Below are 22,510 nucleotides of genomic sequence, written 5' to 3' on the forward strand. Positions count from 1 at the left end.
CTTCACAGCAAGTGGCTTTACGTCTGCCCTTTCCTCCGCACAGCCTCCAATGCCAAGATCAGGACACACACCAATATGACAGCAGCCTGCGCCGTCTCATATGCTGGCAACAGAAAGAGACACCTGCAGTAAGAGGAAAATAGAATTGACTTACACAATGCTTTTACAAAAGAGCCAATACGCTGATAAGACTGCGTTAGGGTTTACGTGCACTATGATCGAGACACAGTATATATTTTTTTGCACAGGTGCAAAATCAACGCGAGAACATGCAGGTTAAAAGAACGGGCAACAATGCATGACTTTTCTACAATGCTTTGCACATGGCAGACAAAAGAGTTAAAGAATAATCTGACACATACACACACAGCGTACCGTGTCAGCTGAGCAGGGAGGCTGTGTGAGAATGTGTGTGCTGTGTCCAGCTGTTCCTGCAGTGTGCCTCCTCTTATCACCTCATCCTTCTCTTTAGTGGATCCCAGCTGTCTCTGCGCCTGCACACACACACACATGCAGAAGCACATGCACACTAAGCTCTCCTGAGAAGGAGGACACAGCAGCCAAACACAGAAGCCCCAGGGCTCATCCTCTACTACCCAGCCTGGGAACACACGCACACGTACATACACACATACATACATACATACATACACACATACATACACACTCTACACAAAGCCTCTGTGTGCTGCTCACCTCTCTCCACTTGATAAGCTGCACATACACAGCCAGGCGACTCCCCTCCGCTGTCACTCACTTTCCTGTGACAGCTGTGTCTTTGTGTGTTGCTATAATGTAAAGCAGCCATCCGCTGGTTAAAGCAGCCTAGGTGTCACTTTGTAACTGAACCCACTGTCCCTGCATACATGTATTTATTCAGTACACACAGCAAGCACATATATGTAATGTTTGTCACAGCGGTCCTGCACTAGATGTCATACAGAGGGACACATCGTGTGTGTATGTGCGGGATCTGTCATGTTCTTAATGGAGAGGAAGCAAAGCGTGTGAATCCCCAGCCCTGTGTATCTGTACAAACACACAGCACAGATGTGATGAGAAAGCACAGGCAGCTTTGTGCATGCGTGAAATATGTGTGTAAGGGTGTGTGCATGCTATTTCCGTCCTGGCACACTGCATGTACCGATAAGCCCCGCATCATGTGCAGTTGTATGTCTGCTCTGAGACATGCAGTGGTGTGTCTGGAGATAAATCTATCAATCTGTGCTCTTAGTATGTGCAGTTACATAGTTGTGCTGCGTGGTCTGTACACGCGAGCGTACATCCCAAACTGTCATACATGTGTCCTACCCTTGCCAGCGCTGAGCAGAGTAACACTTACCCCCCGATCTCCCAGCACTCCGGAGCGGAGAAGCAGCAGCCGCCGCTGACACCGGCACCCAAGCAGCTTCTGCACTGCCGGGGGGGGAAACCACAACACCCGTGAGGGGTGGGGTTTTCCCTGCCAATCAAGTTCCAAACCCGCGGCTTATTGGCCTCTCAGCCAACCCGTGAGCGAGCTTCCCAGCGATAGGCCACGCCCACCTGTCAGCAGTACTACACGCCCACCTGCGGCCCCGGGGTTCTGGCGGAGATGCTGAGAGCGCCTTCCTGGAAGCGCGAGCTCGCGTGCCATGTATTGGCTGTCGGTCACATCTGTCAGGATCACACCGCCGGCTGCTGCCCCCTCACAGCTCGGGCAAACCAGGGGAAGCCCCTAGAAAATTCCCAGCTCGCGTTAATACTCCCTGAAGGGCTGTGTGTCATCGGCGCCTCAGCCTTAGCTGTCTCCCTCAATAGAGACCTTAAATGATAATGCGCACAAGCCAGTCGTTTCCACAGAAGATTCCTTATCCATAGATAGATAGATTTGTCCACAACTCCTGGCATCTCTATGATGGCAACTCCACAGTGGCGACTCTAGAAACAATATATAGGGGGGGCACACAAGATACCACAGTCAAACTGGGGGGCATTCATAATTTCCAAAAGTAATGTGCTATGGAATTATACTTTTGTTATTGGGCTAAAATAATACTTGATCATTCAACATGGGAAGCCTGAAGCCACAATTGAGTGCGACTAATCCTTGAAATAAATATTATAACACAATAAATAACTTTTCCACTAAATGATTTCAGGGCCTTGAACATTTTGTCCCCTGAAGTCACTACAACTTCAGGAGGGCATTTTATCTCTGGATAAATATAAATTAAATAATTCCTACTGTAAGTTAAGTGCCAGTAAACAGATGACCAAACACACACACCGACACAGGCTCTGTCACACCAACACCCAGACACACACACCATGACAGGCTCTGCCACACCGACAACCAAACACACACACACACACACCAGGATAGGCTCTGCCACAAAGACACCCACATCCAAACACACACACCAGGACAGGCTCTGACACCCAAACACACACCCTAGGACAGGTTCTGCCACACTGACAACTGAACACACACACACTAGGACAGGCTCTGCCACACCAACACCCAAACACACACCAGGACAGGCTCTTCCACACCAACACCTATACACACACACCCGAGGACAGGCTCTGCTACACTGATAACCAAAAACACACAAACAGCAGGACACAATCTACGTCACAGACGTCTACATCAGGATGGATTTTTCACACTGCATTGTCGTTTATACCCCCCTTAGTGTTTTTGCCCCTTGTGTATTGATGCCCCTGCTGCCCATATATATTAATATTAGCCCCAGTTGCCGATAGCAGGTATAGATCAACACATTAACACACAAACCAAGCTTTTCATGTATAGATCAACTGAAATTCACTTGTGATCTCAGCACTGAAGGTATATATCAAATAAACAGAATCAGACATACAAATCCCGTATTTGCAGGTATACAATAGTATATGAAACGTAGCATTGCAGGTATAGATCGAATAAATACATGGAAACAGCATTGCAGGTATTAATCAACTGAATAAGACATACAAACACTGTATTTGCAGGTATACATCAATAATGTATGGAAATATATAGATATGGATCTACAGAATAACGCAAAAACCCAGCTTTGCAGGTATAGACCAATTGGAATTCACATAAAAACACGTCATTAAAAGGTTGCACACCCCAAAGCCAGCCCTGGCGTCCACACTGCCCACACAGCAATCACACTCCTATCATACCCAGGCAACCAGTAAATGCTGGTACCTAGGCATGATGGGACCGTGCTTGCTGTTAGCAATCACACTCCTATCATGCCAGGTCAGCCAGTACATGCTGGTACAGGGTGGCTGTAAGTGATGTGTAGACCCCATACTGCTGGCAGCATCAAAACACAAGGGGGGCAGCTAGCTAGGTTTCAGCATGTACTGGCTGACTTGGCATGATAGGAGTATGATTGCTAACAGCAATCACAGTCCCATCATGCCTAGGTTCCAGCACTTACACATCCAACCAGTAAATGTTGGAACCTAGGCATGATGGACTGTGATTGCTGTTAGCAATCACAGTCTTATCATGCCAAGTCAGCCAGTACATGCTGGTACAGGGTGGCTGTAAGTGATTTGCAGACCCCATACTGCTGGCAGCATCAATAGACAAGGGGGGCAGCTAGCTAGGTTTCAGCATGTACTGGCTGACTTGGCATGATAGGAGTGTGATTGCTAACAGCAATCACAGTCCCATCATGCCTAGGTTCCAGCACTTCCAACACATCCATGCTATCACACACACACTCATTCATTCATATACTCATTCATTCACAGATTAATTCCCTCAATCACGCATACTCATTCAAACACCCTCCCCACCCCCTTACCTGCACTGCAGCTCCTCGATGCCGCTAACAGACTTCAGCAGAGGGCGCGGCCTCCCTCTGCGTTCTCTGGTACTGCACAGAGGAAGCAGGACTGGAGCAGAGTCATGTGATGTCACGTGAACTCTGCTAGGTTCCGCTTCCTCTATGCAGTACAGAAGACCCTCCCACAGGTAAGTAGCAGGGCTCGAGATGCGGCCCACGTAAGATTGGTTGCCCTGGCTGCCAATCTTACGCGGGCCGCACCCTCTCTCTCCTCCGCATGAAAAAAAAAGTAATAAAAAAAAAGACGGGATTTAAAGTCGCATTGCGACTTCATTCCAAATTCCGCAGGGGGGCAACAGGGGGGGGCAAGGATTAACCTAGGGGGGCAATTTCCCCCCCTTGCCCCCCTGTAGTGACGCCACTGCAACTCCACCATCCAACCAACTGCCTTGGTGTCACACATGATTCTGCTCTCTCCTCCATCCCTCACATCCAGTCCCTCACCAAATCTTGCCGCTGTCACCTGAAACACATCTGAATCCGACCATTCCTCACATCAGAAACAACCAAAATACTAAACGACTCCCTTGTGATATCCCACCTGGATCATTGCAACTCCCTAACTGATCTCCCCCTCTCACATCTTCCACGCTGCAATCCATCCTCCACACTGCAGCTAGATTCATCTTTCCCTGTCACTGCTCCTCATCTGCCGCTCCGCTGTGCCACTCGCTCCATTGGCTCCCCATACCCTCCAGAATAAAATTCCAACTCCTGACCTACAGAGCACTTAACAACTCTTCACCCCCTATATGTCCACCCTCCTATCCAAGCCGCCCAGCCTGCAGCCGCGAACCACCGGCCGCGGTCAGAGTTGGACTGGCCCACCAGGATACCGGGAAATTTCCCGGTGGGCCGGGCGACCAACAGACCGACATTCAAAACAGCCGCTGAGCGGCAACGAGCGGGATTGAAAGCCGCCTCCTTCAGCCGCAGGTGACTAATGAAATTAAAGGGGCTGGCGTGCACGCACCGCGCCGCCAAATGGCCGTTCCTCAGCACTTCGTCCCAAGAGCTGAGGCACAGCCATTGCTCACCGCGGTGCGTGCACGCCGGCCGCTTTAATTTCATGAATGCCTCCACCCGCTGCCCTCACCAGTCAGAAGCAGTGGTATGTCGGGGGGGGGAGTGTTTTATGGGGGGCATAAGGCTTTTCTGGAGGCAGAGTGCCACATGATATGCCTTTTAACCCCCTTTATGCCACTCTGACTCCAGAAATGCCTTTTAACCCCCTATATGCCACTCTGCCTCTAGAAATGCCTTTTAACCCCCTATATGCCACTCTGCCTCCAGAAAGGCCTTATACCCCCCTATATGCCACCCTGTCCCATGATATGCCTTTTAACCCCCTATATGCCAGAGTGGCATATATGGGTATAAGGCATTTTCGGAGGCAGAGTGGCATATAGGGGGGCATAAGGCATTTCTTGCAAGACGCGGCCAGGCCTGCCCACTAACATCAGTGGGTGGTCCTGTGATGTCAGAGGGGGACCACTCGCTGATGCTTGTTTTGCCAACCCAAAGCTGTATTAGATGCTCCATCATGATCCTGTTAAGTATCACTGGTTGTTAGAAGGTTAAAACCAAGGCCTAACCATATTGAGTTAACTATAAGTGTTGCCGGTTACCGAAGATTCTTTGTGTTGTGTGTCTTTGTATACGTTTTGCCGCCGCCATGTTTAGAGAATAAGCTCATGTGCCTTCTCTGTGCGCCTGTTTAAGGACACATTTTTTTCTTTTCAACTGGTTTATCACCTGCACCCTGATCTAAATGCCCCCCCCCCATATTTATCACAGCGACAGACATGCAACACCACCATATGTTTTCTCAGTTCCTTTTTTTTAAAATAAAAAAATCAGAAAGAGTTACTTTAAGTATGCAACATTTCTGGAGGATAAAGGTTAGAGTGGAACAAGCCAAAAGGAAGTTGTTATGGTGATTGCACCACATTTTTCATGGCGCACAGTAATACTTATTTATACATAACTCCCATAGTGTTTGATATAGGCAGTTATAATTGGTACCAATAAATTTACTTAAACAAAACATTGAGAAATACTGGTAAACAACAAACAAACAAGTTATCAAAAATCTAAAGCACATTAACAACATAATCAGAGCTGTGGTTCCAGGATCACTTACGTCAGGCGAATCCTAGGATAACACTTATAAATCAGTGCATTGGCCAAGTTATCCATGAGATCATTTTTCCATACCTCATAAAAATAGGTGGTAGGAAAATGCATTTATATATCTTATTCACGGCTCAGGTCGAGGTCCAATTATGGCTCCTAGGATTAAATTTAATATGACAGTATGTTAAAGCAGAATACAGTAATAAAAATAGTATGCGATAAATCTAAACCATAGACAGCTAACAGTGCTTGTATTGCCAACTCAAAGGTGTACGAGATGCTCCATGGTGATCCTGTTTGTTAGAAGGTTAAAACCATGGCCTAACCATATTGAGTTAACGATAGGTGTTGCAGGTTACTGAAGGGTTAAAGCCATGCAACCAGGGTGATGATAATTCCTCCTCTGCTAGCAGTTAATCTGTTAATTGTCAGGCTAAAGAAGATGATTTTTTGTTGTTATAATTTTTACAATTTTCTTTCTGGTTGAGCAAACCTGGTGTCTAATCTCCTTCTCTGCCGAGATGGTGGCACAAGTCAAGCTGACGGATAATATTATCATTGAAAGAAGGGACAAGGAGTTTGGGGTCCTCCCCACATATGGGGGGCCTAGCAATTAGCTGTGATAGTGAGCTAACTTACTTGTCTTAAAATGGGCATTCGATTCCTTTAAGGATTATTACATTCCTGCTTGAATGATTTGCGTACCTAGAAATTTCCCAGCCCTGGACCCTAGAGCTCCTCCTGCTCCCCACAGGAGGCTGTGGCCTTATTAAGAGACAGGGTTGCCCCCAATAAACTTAAAATTGGTTCTGGGCATGGAGTGGGTATGGTCAGCCACCCACTGTACCTGGAAATTTAGAAGCGATCTGACTACCCAGTAAACACCACTGAATTCTCGAGCCTCCAGGTAAAATCTGGAGACTTCCCAAGTATGATAATATAGTTCTTTGGAGGACTCTGCATTGGCTTCAGCATTGCATTGTTCTTGATCTGTTCCACATGACTGCGCCAAGCTGAAGCTTTTTTCCTAGTTGAAAAATGATCATACCTCGAACAAACTGACATTTTAAAAGGTAACACTTTCATTTGGAGGTGGGGTTAGACATTGGCTATGGTCATGTCTTTATAATAAATAATACACTTAGCTTCTTTTGCAATGCACATCTTTACAGCTCACACAACCTATGTGGTCTAATTACGCTCATTGTTAAGATATGATGTCATATCCTGGTTGTCCATTACCTTGAAAACCTTCAAACTACAGAAAAACTGCAGTGTCTTTTAAAACAGAGGTAAGCTTATTCAGCACATACAAGATGGCAAAATAAGCATTTCAGTCGCGTTGTTTGTAGAAGAAAAAATAGGTGGATCAGCACCTTTAAGATCTTACAGCTATTTCTGCATTATTTTTGTAATACGGGTTTAGTGTTAGGTTAGTAGGTAGATTTGACACCTGTAGGGTGTTTTGGGGAGTTTAGTGTTAAGGCGAAAAATTATATTTTATGCTAAGTGATTTACATAGGTTTAAAAAGAAGCCCTGACTGTATAGTTTGTGTGGGTACACTAAAATGAAACTTGAGAAAATGAATGCCAGGAAAGATCAGGTCTTTGGTGTTTGTGGCTGCTATATACTTGTCCATTGAGGGATTAATGGACAGAATATACCAGCTGCTCCAACAAGTGCACCACCAAATCCCCATGAACTGAATCTTCTTATGAGCCTTTTGTTACCAGTTCAATACACATTTCATCTTAATTATTACTGCGGCACACCCTGCTAAACCAATTTTCCCCCAATTTCCCAAATAGCAAAGGCACATGACACGTGTTTTATTGATGAATAGTACTGTAATTTGGGGTAGCCGTATTAGTCCAGTGTATAAGAATGCAAAAAAACAGAATGTTGCAGAATCTTTTAATACCTTTTTTATTGGACTAACAGTATTTAAAATAATAGACGAGCTTTCGGGAGTCCTCCCTTTATCAAGTCAAAAGCATTTTTGAATAGGTAATTATATAGTAGAAAAAAAGCAAAAAAATAATATAATGGCAATTCCACACATGGCCACAAGGGGCATAAGAAATGCAGTCCTGTCATACCTTCATTAACCCTGCCTGGGTCCATTTTATGTTTCTAGTAAATTTTTTCTATGCAGCCTATTTTACTCGTGTGTGTTGAACAAAAATGGCTAATTTTTTTCTTTCACTGAAAATTTTTATGAGCTTCCTCTCTCTTTTTTTTCTTTCTGTATTAAAGAGAAAAAAATAGATACATTGGAACTTAATGTTGCTTCCATATTTTTTCACAAAGTGATTTCAGTCAGTACAGTTTAAATAGATACAGATAACGGTAAAATAATTGGGAAGGATATCCTGTTAACACATACAGGAAACAGGTCAGAGATCAGTGTGGAATGCAAACAATGTCATGGTATACAGTAGAAAATATATACAAGGGAGTATTGTGTGTTATATAAACAATTCACATTGACATAGGAACGGCACAGGAAATAAAAGCTTGTGGTCAGGGGCTGCATTTAGCATTTTGAAGTAGCATGCAAGGTAAAGTGGGGAATAATTATGTTCATAAAAATGTACATTTAAAAGGGACGGTTTAATGTCCCTGACGCCCCTACTATAGAAGAATGCATATTAAAGAGCATTATGATGATGTCTGGAGTGTCCCTTTACATTTTGCAGCATTCTATTTGCCATTGTCTCCAATTTTGATTTGGTTATTTATAATGATATAGAAATGGATATAAAAATAACAAGGAGAGATATTCTGGTTCATGCTGTTCCTGTTCTCACCAAGTGAACTGTGATATGAAGCGAAATATGTTTCTTTTTGTCGTCTATTTTTTCTCTCCCTCTTCGTCTTTTTTTTTTTCTCCTTCTTCGTCTTTTCTTTTTTTTCTCCCTCTTCATCTGTTTTTCTCCCTGGTTCTTGAAGGTCAAATACCTCAATCATTTTCATGTATCATTTACTTTAATGTTCCAGTGTTCACTTCAGTGAGAAAGCTCATTGTTTAATGAGCTGGCAGTGGGTGATCAGGGGCTATAACCATGAACTTTATGGCTGGATACAGAGGGAGAAGGGATAGTATTTTTCAAAAACAACAAATACTTATAAACATATTTACTGCAGTTTATACGCAAATAATTCTGCATTTTATTGCTGTGTAGTTCTGTTGTCCGGTTATAAAGGCATATCTATTATAAAGCCAACTATATATTTTTTTGTCCATTCTGTCCAGTACTTTTGCATATTGTGGTGTAGAAACTCTAACACTAAACAATATTTCTAATTAAGCCCAGAACTGATCTTCTAGAACAAAAAGGCACCAGGCCACTGAATAAAGGTTGACATACAGCCTCGTCAGCTTACGTTCTCTGCTGTTTCTCTGATGTCCTATGGCGATGACGTCAGATGCATGTCTTGTCAGGATGTCACCGTGTTTACTGTTTCTTTATTATATGTGTATATGGATTTGTTTCTTATAACAGTAAACATTACTCATCCTCGTGAATACTGGGATGCTCTGATGACCTGTAACAACATGCACAATACGTAAAAGACATAAGACGGGAAGGAGATTTTACATGGTCAAGCTCAGGGGCAGGCAGGGATGATGAAGCGCTCTGGGACTTTACCAGGTATGTTGGCAACAAATCTTCATGTTAAAGGAACAGTCCCATACCCCCCCCCAGCACAGTCCCATATTTTGAGGCACTTTCCTGCTTTTGTGCACAGTGGGGATCATGGGCTTGTTGGGGAAATCACAGGACCCCCCTGAGTGGCCCACCAAGATGCTTTTGCAACACAGACCTCAATCACAGCTCCAATATGTCCTCCTTCCAATGTACTAAAGCAGAGAGACAATATATGATGATATACTGTATATATAAAGTTTGTCTGTAATAGATGGCTGGGCAGGTAAATTATGTGAATAGTCCTGCCCTGTCTCTTTCCATGACCCTGCTCCCACAAAAGGGCACCAAAAATGTTGGGGGGGTATAATGTTTTGACTGCTCCAAACGTAGTAAAATTGAACCTTCCTATCTTCCCTGTGTCCTCTATGCTTTACATCTAATCTCCTTTAGGAGAACATCTTATAGTTGACATGGTGTCATAAGTTACAAGGCTGATAACAGTTGTTCCTCAACAAGACAGCATTTAACCCTCTCCTTATCTGTAGGAATTTGCTTACCGAGTCAGTACTGTGCTCGCTCTTATATCTGTGCCCCAATGCTGTCTTGACTTGCTTGTAAACAACAGACAGAATTAGCTTCGTGTTTATATAAAAACATGCTGCCTTACAAGCTGTGAGAATTAAAACACCAGTTTTGGAATAGATCATTAAATAACTTATGTTGCAGGAAAAACGTAAATATATATATATAGTATGTTTGGGGTTTTGGGGGATTTATATAGTGATATTCAAGAACAGTGCAGCATAGTTACCAAAGAAACAGCAGTCTGAATATTTTGTGTTGCTGGGTTTCCCAGAAAGATGTTACGTGTCCAAAGAACCCCACGTCCTTATCAGCTATTCCCTTGGTAGATAATAACTAAGATAAATAGATAATAAATAAGGAATATTTACTCCTGCTGACAATTGTTAACTTGAAAACTTGAAGATATTTATTTGAAAATGACATAAATCCACAAAACTAAAGCAAGATAAGATTACCAAGATTTAGACATACCTCCCAACATTTTAGGTGTCCAAATTGGGACACCTTCATTGGGGCACATATTTAAAAGGCATGATGTGGTTGGCAATGGGGAAGGAGCGGGGACAATGCATACACATTGAGCCACCTTGCAGCACTCAGGAAACGTACCATGAGGGAGCTTTGAATAATGTTTCTGCTGCAAAACCACAGGCCTCAATTAATGTCACAGCTTGCTGGGTCACTCAAGGGAAAACGGAGGATCTCTCCTGCTGGTACATGATCTCAACTTTCCACAAAACCGGACAGTGGGGTTTTGGCAGGGCAGTGCTGAAAATCGGGACTGTACAGCAAAACAACAAGATGGTTGGGATGTATACTTTAGTGTCAGGATGCAAACATTGAATGTACATTTAGATGTATGTGTTGCTCAGAATATACACCAGCACTATAAAGTATATAGTAACTTATTCTATAAAGAGTTTCTGTACCTGTCAAGGTGTGTGCAGGTATAATAAACAGCAAGTAGTCATTCATTCAGAAGGCTTTTGACATCATTGGAGTGAGAGAGGAGACGGCAGAAAATGGATTATCCAAAATGTAGCTGGCGCCTAGACGATTCTAGAAGACGTGAACTCGCAGGCCACGGCAAGGCAGTAGCCCCCCTAAACCAACTTTACTTGACAGATGCAGATCCTTGTCTTCATCCAAAAGGACGCCATGAGCCAAAAGGAGAGGTCAAAGCCACATTAACGAGCTTGTGGCTCTTTAGTATGTAAAAAATGAGCCCTCTTTCTAACTATTTTCCAAAAATAGTATAAAACAAGAACAGTTTTTGCAGATTCCTCTACATTGCTTCCTGATGTCACATCCTATTCATATTGAACGACATCACATTATGTCCAACTTAGTCTAAGGCCTGGCCACCGAACATGTGCAAACCATGTGTCCCTCTAAAAAAGGGACTGTGCAGCTAATGAAACGTCACGCTGGTGTGACATAGGACAGGACGGTTAGGCAACGGCAGATAAATCCTGGTCAACACTGCCCCATTTAATTGGTAAAAAATATAACATAGGACACATGGAAAAAATGGGTACTTTAACTGACCTAAAGTTGTCATCAGACACTGCGCTTCAAGATGCTTTGTTATTGCGTGGGGGCTGCAGTCCTCTCACCAGCAGGGTACAAGGTCCTCCAAAACAAAACAAAATACAGAAAGGGGAGCACGCCCTAAAGAGCATAAAAGGCATACACATTCAGATTCCTGGGCTGCTGCCGCTGCTACAATAATAACCATTATGTACCCAAAACAAAGCAAACATTCAGTGCATATCCAGCAGATACCATTCAAAAAACACCTTTTCAAAGCATAAATATAAGGGATTCCCTCACACTATATGGCCATATATTGCTAAGCCTGCCGCTACACCAATTTCATATAATTTTACAGACCCACACACATAAGCAGACACACTAACATACACAGACACGCAACTACCGCAAGGTCGCATAACATGATGCTACATGTCACTGTCTGAAAGGACATGCCTTGGGGGGGGGGGCAAATTGTCGCCAAAGGGGAGGCTCAGAACTAAAGTCATAATTAGATATATATCGTATGTAATGTTTTTTTTTTATATATATACATAACCACCAGTGTCTTTTAAAAGAATGGGTATTATGAACTATTCATGTCCAAGAAAGCCCAATAAGCTTTTGAATCCAAGCTTCTTGATCCAAGGAGAGATCGGACTGCCATTCTGGGGTCAAGAAGGAATTTTTTTACCTAGCTTGTGCAAAATTGGAAAGAGCTCAACTGGGGTTTTTTTGCCTTCTTTTGGATCAAGAGCAAGAAATACAGATTTGGGAAAGGCCGAACTTGATGTACGCATGTCTTTTTTCAGCCTAACTAACTATGTAACTATGATGTGGCTCTGTGTTACTCTGTTACGCAAGATGTAATGCATGGCCAAGGAGTTGCTAATGATGCAATAGTGACTTGGAGCCACTTAGACGTAACTTCTTGTGAACCATTCTGTGCTGACGAGCCAGCGCTGGAGATGACTGAAGGTAAGTATATCACATGCCGAACATATCTCCTGCACAGAAAATAGCTTGCAAATGCTATACAATCCCCCCCATCCATGTCAAGGAGGAACACCACCATTAGCATGTAGATGATGGCTGGAGTGTCCCTTTAGAGATATTTGGTATTTTTTAGCAGAAATCAATCATACTTTGAATATATCAATGTGGTGTTTGTAATGCAGGATTCTTTAGTATTCAATTTTAAGTCTTACAAATGTATTCGAAATGCTTTTCTGGAGGTTTGTATGCAATTAGATAATCTGTTCCTTTCATATTATGCTGTAGACACGATACAATTGGCTGTATATGGATTGAAAAGTAATTGGCTACCATTTATTCAGACAGAAATAATGTGATTTTTTTTTTTTCTTCAGTGCTTTAAAATGGATAAATCAGCAGATACTTGCTGAGCTGTACAATATGGTATAAATTATAGCATTCGGCATCTTTGATATTCTTTTACAGGGACAGATTTACATTCCAGGCACAAACATTAAAACGGATTTGTAGGGGGGGTGCATGGGGTTAAGCATAACATATGAGGGGCAAAAGGCACACAGTGATGCTTGGACTGGGAGTTGTGGCTAGAATGGGATCATGTCACTCTCAGCATATGCTTAGTCTTTTGAATTTTAAATAGTTTATCTAGTCTCCAGGGTGTCTTGTGGAGCTGACATTCTCTCTCCGCAGACACTCATTAATGTTTTTACTTTTTGTACCCTTCATGACAATGGCCGTTTTAACATTTCTGCGATGCTCGTGTTTAGCTGTAATTTTCTTCTTTCCCGTTTACTGAACCCACACAGAGTAGATATTGTTTTTTTCAGGACAAGAAGGGCTTTCTTTAGATGACATTGTTTTGATTGTATCATATTATTTACTATTAAAAAAAGTATAAAATATGGTGAAACATTTAGAAAAAAATGACTGTTTCTAACTTTTAGTTGAAAAATCTTTTACTCATCTATAAAAGGTAATAAAAAAACCTGCTAAATAGATTCTACTATTTGTCCTGAGTTTAGAAATACCCAATGTTTTTATGTTTTTTTGCTTTTTTCTGCACGTTATGGAGCAATAAGTACAGGTAGCGTTTTGCTATTTCAAAGCCATTTTTTCCAGATCTGGTAATTCTTCCCCCCATGTGCCATTTCGGGTATCTTTGAAGCCGGCCAATGCAATTTACCCCATCAAGTCATATATTTTTGAAAACTAGAAAGCTAGCATTTTAACCCTTTCCAAGCACTTATTCTACCATCAGCCTTTGTCAAACTTTATGGTAGTAATTTTTTTGCATTTGTTTTTTCACACACATTTTACTTCAGGTATGAATAAACAGGTTCTGGTATATGTCACTATCACAAAACACCCCAATATGTGTTCAGCAACATCTCCTGAGCGCAGTGATACCCCACATGAATGATTTTGGGGGCAAAAAGGCCACATTTGGGGCATGCACATTTTTCAATGTTGAACTTTGGCATTTGGGGATCCACTGCCCATGCCCTATTTGGTACATCTTTGAGCCGGGCCATTTCAGTGTGCCCAACAAAACCATATATTTTTGAAAACTAGAAACCACAGGGTATTTTTAAATGCTGGTATTTTAACTCTTTGCATGCACACATTTTACCACCAGCATTTTTTCAAAGTTTGCAGTAGTATTTTTGTGTGTGTATTTTTCCCACACACACCTACTTTATGTATGAATTTACAGCTCCTGGTATATGCCGCTGTCACACGACACCCCAATATGTGTTCAGCAACATCTCCTGAGTACAGTGATACCCCACATGCATGTTTGTCATTTTTTGGGGGAACTAAAAGGCCACATTTGGTACGTGTGCATTTTTCTAATTGGAAATTAGATGTGTGGCCATCCTTCCCCCCGTGTTAATTGGGACCTTGTTGAACCCGGCCCGTTCAATTTACCCCATCAAATCATACATTTTTTAAAAGTAGACACCCCATGGGCATTTAATACGCCAGTATTTTAACTCTTTCCATGCGAGAATTGTTTTAAGCTAATATGCTAATTTTAGGACTTGCCCACAAAAATATAATTTTTATATATATATATTTATTTATTTTTGCCTTTTTAAAAAAAAAAAATTCAACATTTTTTTTCAACTTGAAGGTTCCCCTGATTTCCCCTGAAATTATTTTTACATTTTACTGTTTTTTTACTATTTTTTTCTAATTATTATTAATTTTATTTTAGTTTTAATTTATTTTTACTAATCACACTGTGATTAGAAAGCTGAGCTCCATTAACTTGCATGGTTGAATGCAGTACCTGTATTCAACCTGCAAGTGGAGCCAGAGTTCTCTAGAGGGTCTGGAGACCGTCTAGCGAACATTTTCGTCTTTATTGTTTTTTTTCCCGGGCCGCCGCCATCTTGCTGATGGCGAAGATCACCGGCAGCTGCGGCTGTGACCGCTCTCCGGAGCGGTCACAGTCCATCCCAAGGTAAGTGTTTGGTGTGCCTGGATGCCTCCTGATCGAGGCATTCCAGCGACACCATTTAAGTTTAACGCTTTTAAAACGGGCGTCCGCCATCATACAAAGTATGGAGGATGTTGACACCCCTGGGAGGGGCCAGAGATGGCCCCTTTGTGCCGATCATGGTGTTGCTGAATGCCTCGAGGTTGAGGCATTACAGCAACGCCGTTTCGGTGCAGAAAGCGAAAATAGATCGCTTTCTGCACCCGTTTAAAGACGTGCCGGTCCTGGCACGTCAATTGTCGTTAACGACTTGAATTTCGGTGACGTGCCCGGCCCGGCAATTGTCATCAAGGGGTTAAGCAGGGGCGTAACTAGAAACCAAGGGCTCTGGGCCCCCAACAGGTGGTCTGTGCCTTCTTTGCCCCTTGCACCCCCCAACATACACTCTGGCACACATATGTAAACACACTTTACACACACTTACTCATACTCAGTAACACACATGCACACATTTATTCTAACACACACACACTCCATCTCACCCCACTTACACATCCATGCTCACTCACAAACACAATTACACATCCATGCTCACACACAATTACACTTGCATACTCACATTCATTCATTCATACATACAAACATTAAAAACCCCGCCCCGCGTACCTCTTCCCACTCCTGCAGCTTTCCCTCTAGCTGCTCGAGCACACCGTGTGAGCAGCCTTGGTTTCACCATGGGGTCATGTGCCATAACGTGACCTCGATACACTCCTGTCTCCCTGTACCTGTTCCAAATAGTTTACAAAGGGCCCTTCAGACCTGGATCGGTGCGGTCCTGGTCGGAAGGGCCCTTTCTAAACTATTTTGAATCGGTTTGAGGAGACAGGAACAAGGGGTCGCAAGGATCGCACCTGGCCCCCTAGAGGCACGGGCCCCTGTAGTTACGCCAGTGTGTTAAAGAGGGAAGTCCCACATTAAGCAGCTCCCTGCAGACTCTCCCACCACCCAACATTTCAAGTGTCCAAAGAAGACCACACCAAATAGATTTTTCCTATGTAAATTATAAAAAGCTCATAGAAACTTGACGTAAAAGACCACAAGAAAGTCTATTTTTCAAAAATAATAACCTTTCAGTGCCAGAGCATTTAAGTATTGCAGATACACATTGAATAACAAGGTGCTTTGCTCACCATTGCCTTTGTTCACATGTGCATGCTGTAAATTAGTTTTTTTTCCATACACAAGCTTATATAGCGATGGTAGGGTTCACACACTTGTGACGTCATGCTGTGGTTTCCAGGTGTGGGAGATATGGCTGCTGTGTGATTAATGAATGTTTAGGCCAGTAGTTGCTAGGCAATTCTCAATACGCTGTATTACTGCCTCCATTATAACCTGTTTCCCTTGTCCGCTCGGAAAAAAGTCATGAAATATATAAATATGCATGTTCTTGAAAGACAGGTACCATGCAGCCCTCATCTCTGGATGGAAGAGCACTCTAAATGTTAAGCTGTTATTCAGTGGCTGTACACAATACACCAGGGTGATAAATAACAGGCTAAAAATAAATCAACTTAAAAAAATAGTGTTGTGTGTGTATATATATATATATATATATATATTATATATTATACTATCAGTTTTATGATATATTAAACTTGAAAATATATATCTGGGTAATCTTAATTTGCAAAGAATTTACAAAGAAAAGAACAATTATCGTGTAGTATTGCAAAAGTATAATTCTTTAGATGGAGTGTTCCATCTAAAGAATTATACTTTTCCAATATTACATCATATTCTTTTTTTTCTTTTTTTCTTCTTTTATGGTTTATGTCCTTATGTCGGATACCTGAGACAATAGTACAATATATAATTGGGTACATTGCATTTTTTAAGGGCACTTAAAGGGCACTCTTTGTCGTTATGTTATAATATATAATATATATGTGATTGAGGGAAGCACCTATATTGGTGCTGCTGTTCTATTTCAAGTTTTTGATCTTAATTTACCCCATTGTATTTGTCTAGTTCTTGTCTTTGTTCCATTGTGCTAGATACTGCTTAGAAACTATTGTCCACCATGTATTTAGTTGTATGTCAAAATTTGTCATGTAGCATTGTAATGCTGTAAAATTCTCAGTATATGTTGCACTGGACTAGCAAGTGTGTTAATCTGGTGTGTGCCATGTTATATTGGAATGGTCAGTGTGCTAAACTAGTGCATATGTATTGTATTAGCAGGGGCAAGCAGGCCCAAGGGGCAATTACCCCTGCCCTATGCTCGAGGAGACGGAGCTCAGTGGGGTCATCCAGTGGTAGTAGCCATGTGCAAGCTGCCCTGTGAGTGATTGTGTGTGTCTGTGTGTTACAGTGAATGTGTTAGAGTGTGCATAAATGTGTCCGTGTTTTGTGTTGTTTATGGTGGTGGGGTAGACATTTCGCTTTACATGTCTGTCCCCAGGTTAGAAGATGACAGCCGTCCCTTGGGAGGCTGGTTTTACACTAAATAGTATCTTTCATTTAGAGTATGCTATTAAACAAATTGATCGCTTGCCCTAAATTGCTCTGCTTGGAAGCATCCTCTCTAAATTGACCTACCCTGTTTTCCCAGCTCCAGATCGTCCTGTTGTGAATAGTCCAGTGCAACAGGTTTTTATCTTTCGACCATTGACTGTCACTGAAGTACATGTACTTATATACATCTCAAAAATCCATGTATGTGCAAAGAAAATATGATAGGTAATGCCAATTATTGGATTTATAATCCAAGGATACTTACACATAATAATGATCATTCTGGATGAAACTCATTCCTGTATTTAGTGAATATTTAATACACCTAAATAATGTGCCCTTCCATTTAAAAACAAAAAAGTAACAATAATATAAATTATATATATATAATATAGTGCCCAGGCTAACCTGTAGGAGGTCTCGCTCAGTTTCTTAGTAAAACTATACTTTCTGTGATATAAGCACAGCAGGGTTTTGATGATTCATTCCTTTTAATGTAGAAGGTAGCCTCTGTTAGGTAATATCACTGGGGACGTGGCTTGTGCTAGTTGTGTAGGTAAAAGTAATCCTATCAGTGGAAGTCACATGTTCCCCTGGGGCCATCAAACAGCCTCATTAATTGGAAATGAAGAACCCTATGAGTCTTTTGATCACCTGCTCATACATACATATCTAGGTAAGAGCATATACAGTACCTGACACATGGTTAAAAAAAAATCATCAGGTAGGGTAAAATCTTTTATTTCAGATTTCTTTAGAAACTGGCTCTCATTGGCGAGTATTTATGCTATATTGATTAATGACAATTTTATGTATGGTGACAGCTTTACAAAATACTGTAAATGTGCTGAAAGTTTTATCCTTTTTCCCCCTAATGAATAGGCAGTATAATTAGCACCCTGCAAAGCCCCATCAACAGATTATATGTAATCACTGTGCTAGGAAATTCAAGTATCCTTTTTATGTTATTTTAATTTGACTTAATTTCCTATAAATAATGTTTTCTGAATATGACAAAGTATTGTACGATTGTCCGTGCGATTTTAAATACACTAAGACTCCATTAAAAAGGCAAACATTTCAGTGCAAAAGAATGACTGTAATGACGAGGCTTACTGTGGTTGTGAATTGAGAAAAAAGCTGCAGAGAGGACTGCAAAATGAACTACTATTGTAGAGATATGTTAGTATTATTATCGAAAATAGCTCAAATTCTAAAGGGCACAATATAGCATAAGAATATATGTGCTTTATCATGGCCCAAGTTCTCTATGTTGTACCCATGCTAGATCCGGACTAGAATATCAAGGGTGCACCTCCTGAGTAAAGTAAATCAAATGGGGGCTTCATTTCCCGCTCAGTGGATGGGGCTAGCCACACATTGTTGAGGATTTTAAAGGAAGCTTCTATTTTATTCTAAATGTGACAATAGTTCTGTTAATATCTTTGTGTGTGTAGGAGGGAGGATACATTAAAAAATATATTTATTGCAAATATATATATACAAATGGGCTGACCAGTATTGGACAGGTGTTTATACCCTTCTAATACATATGCCTCTGGCAGCTTATATCACATTTCTTTATATAGTGCCAGGAGATTCTGTAGCACTGTTAGACTAGAATATTTTAAAATCGCAACCGATAACAAACTGGTACAAAAGGAGAAGAGGGTCCTGCTTTTGTGAGCTTATAACCAGTGATTGAGGGCGGAGTGAAACAGTATGAGAGGACTGCTTGGATGGGAATGAGTTGATAGGGTTTGGATGATCTATAGAGCTTGTTGGTCCTTCCGATGGCTTGATTACGATGTTGGCTTAGTGTTAGGAAGAAAAGTTGAAAGTCCCGTACGAGAGGAAGGGAATTCCAGAGGAGGGGTACAGCACGGGTGAAATACATGCTAGAGTAGGAAGAGGTAATGATGGTAGAAGAGAGAAGCAGGTCATTAGAGGAACGAAGGGGGCAGTTAGGGGTGTATTTGGATAAGAGGTTAGAGATATAGGAGGGTGCGGAGTTGTTGAGGGCTCTGTAGGTCAGAGGTTTGAATTTGATTCTGAAGGGTATGGGGAGCCAATGGAGAGGAAGATTAATCTAGCTGCAGTGTTGAGAATGGATTGGTGTGATGAAAGACATGAGACGGGCAGATCAGTTTGTAGGGAGTTGCAATAATCCAGATGGGTTATCTCAAGGCAATGGTTTAGTATTTTGGTTGTTTCTTGTGTGAGGAATGGCCAAATTCGAGAGATGGTTTTCAAGTGAAGACTGCAGGATTTGGTGAGAGACTGGATGTGAGGGATGGAGGAGAGGGCAGAGTCAAGTGTAACACCAAGGTAGCGAAGTTGGTTGGATGGTGGAGTTGTCATCAATCATAGAGATGTCAGGAATTGTGGAAGGAGGGGATGGCGGGATTACTATAAACTAAGTGTTGGAGAGATTGCACCATCCATGATGCAATTCCAGAAATATAGTTGGTGAGGCGGGTTAAAAGAGAGGTTGAAATGTTGAGAGAGGGTGTCACCCACATATATGTTGTATTGGAAACCGAAGGGAAAAGTGCATATGGAGAATAGCTTGGTTCAGGATTAAATCCAATGTATTGATCAAACAGGTTGGGAATGGGCAGCAGCACATAGTGTTACACAGTAGGGCAAAGTATGTCTTTGACCCATATTCAACATGCCTGCTCTCCTCCCCGTAGGTCTGTTTTCAGGAGAATCCTAGTTGTTTACTGAAAATGTTTGTGGAGTATGTCAGTATGACAGTATTACAGTAATATGCATTACTGTATGCAGCACAGTGTGTTAATAGGTAACGCTATTACAATGCGTTATCCTCCTAAATGTCCTAGAAAATTACATTAATAGCTATCCATAGGAACCATAAAAATGTCACATAAAAAGGAGGAAGTGGTATTTTTTTATTATTATTATTCACAAAAAATCAACATGACTATTCATAATGCATGAAATGTTATTGTGTAACTGAAAATGTTCCTGCAAAACAGGGGGAGGCTTCCCTACAAACAATATCTGCACACCATCAAATTTTAGATAGAACAGGCTATGGGATGATGAGTACATTTGATGAAGTACATTTGAGAGGTCACACCTTCGGGACACCTTCGTTGGGTGGTGTGGCCAGATGCCGGGAGGGCCAAGACTGCGTGCCTACCTTACCTGAAAAGCTTCAGACCTATTGATATTACAGATTCCTAGGCTGGTTACTGGAGATCAGAGGATCTCTCCAACTGGCCCATAATCCCCACTACCCACAGTGGGGCACCTCAGTGGGACAGTGTCAAACAATCAAGATTGTCCCTTGAAACATGCTGCCTAACCATTTGAAAAAGAGACTACAAAAAGGGTAGATGTTTATGAATAATGGTAGCGCTCGTCCGACTAAATTACTTCCCATCGGCATAACATATTATGCATACAAACTCCAAACCACGGTTTGCTTTTTACAGACTAATGCACTGAAAGCCACACACAGCAAGGAAGATCATCTTATTTCTGGAGTTTAGTTTTGAAATCCAGTAGAATTAGAAATCCAATCCCTTATTGTGATTGAGAACTTCACCTTTGCATGCTTTTTTGCTTCTAGACATAACGGAAAGCTTCTTGTTTTCTTCTTATAGTTAATTTGGAGAGCGCAGGTCAGTTGTCATCCTTTAAACTTAACCCATAACTTCCCAAATGGGAATTTAATCATTTTTATACAGTACATAGTATAAATCACAAGTAGATTTAAAGGTCTTTCTAGCCAACCAGGACCAGATGTAGGTATCTAGCAGTTTGAGGCAACATGTCAACCCATACATAAAGGTGCTGTTCCGCTTAGACAAGACATTAATTGCACTCTATGCTAGGTTAAGCAAATAACTTTTTTGAATTTCAGTGTCACATAACTGTTTAGTTTTCCAGGGAAAAAACTTGAATTAGGCAAAATCTGACATGGCTAAGTAGTTATTTCTAGTAGTGTATGAGCATTTAGCATTTATCAATGCTGTATTTAGTTACACAATTTAGCAGAGCAAGTGCAGCAGAACTGTTAAGCTTACCTGCCTTAGGCTAGCTTTCATATGATGCAGCACCCTGTTTATAAGGGCATCATAGAAGAACTGCCCTGGGTTGTGGCCCTTCTGGCTGTAGTAAGACGCATTCAACAGGAGAGAAAAGATGGACATAAAATAGTTCTATCCATATCCAGAGCCTTACCCAACTGTGCTAAAGAATAAGGTACGCAAAATGACAGTACAAAGGCAATGGTGTTTGTGACAAGGACTGGTGAAATCCTTGGTGCTTATGGGCCATTTACAGCTTATACAGTAATGCCACCCATTGTTCACTTAGAGTGAATATCTTCTTAAATCTTTTATATATATATATATATATATATATATGTCTTTACATAGTCTGTGTCCTGTGACTGATCCCTCACTATATAAAAATAACTTCTTGGAAATGCCAAACTCTTTTACAGTTACATATTAAGTTTCTGACAATACTGTAGACAAAATAACATTATTTAAGGCTTTCTTAGTCCCGCGTATGCAGACCTCACTAGCTGTTCCAAGTATATTAGTTATAGAAGCCTGGACATACAGGCAGGTCTTTCCTTACACATCATTGCACATTCTGCCAGCTAATAATCTCCAGCATCCCAAAATTGCTGCCATGTTTTGATGATGATGATAATATCCTAGATACATAGTGGACAGCTATTTGTTTTACTGATGTGAATACTAAATAACCTTTTAAAGCATGGGGAGATGTGGACATGGATAGAAAAAAGGAA

Source organism: Sceloporus occidentalis, unplaced genomic scaffold, assembly GCF_023333645.1.
Source record: "Sceloporus occidentalis isolate IW3139 unplaced genomic scaffold, rSceOcc1.0.p SCAF_23, whole genome shotgun sequence".
NCBI classification, from domain to species: domain Eukaryota; kingdom Metazoa; phylum Chordata; class Lepidosauria; order Squamata; family Phrynosomatidae; genus Sceloporus; species Sceloporus occidentalis.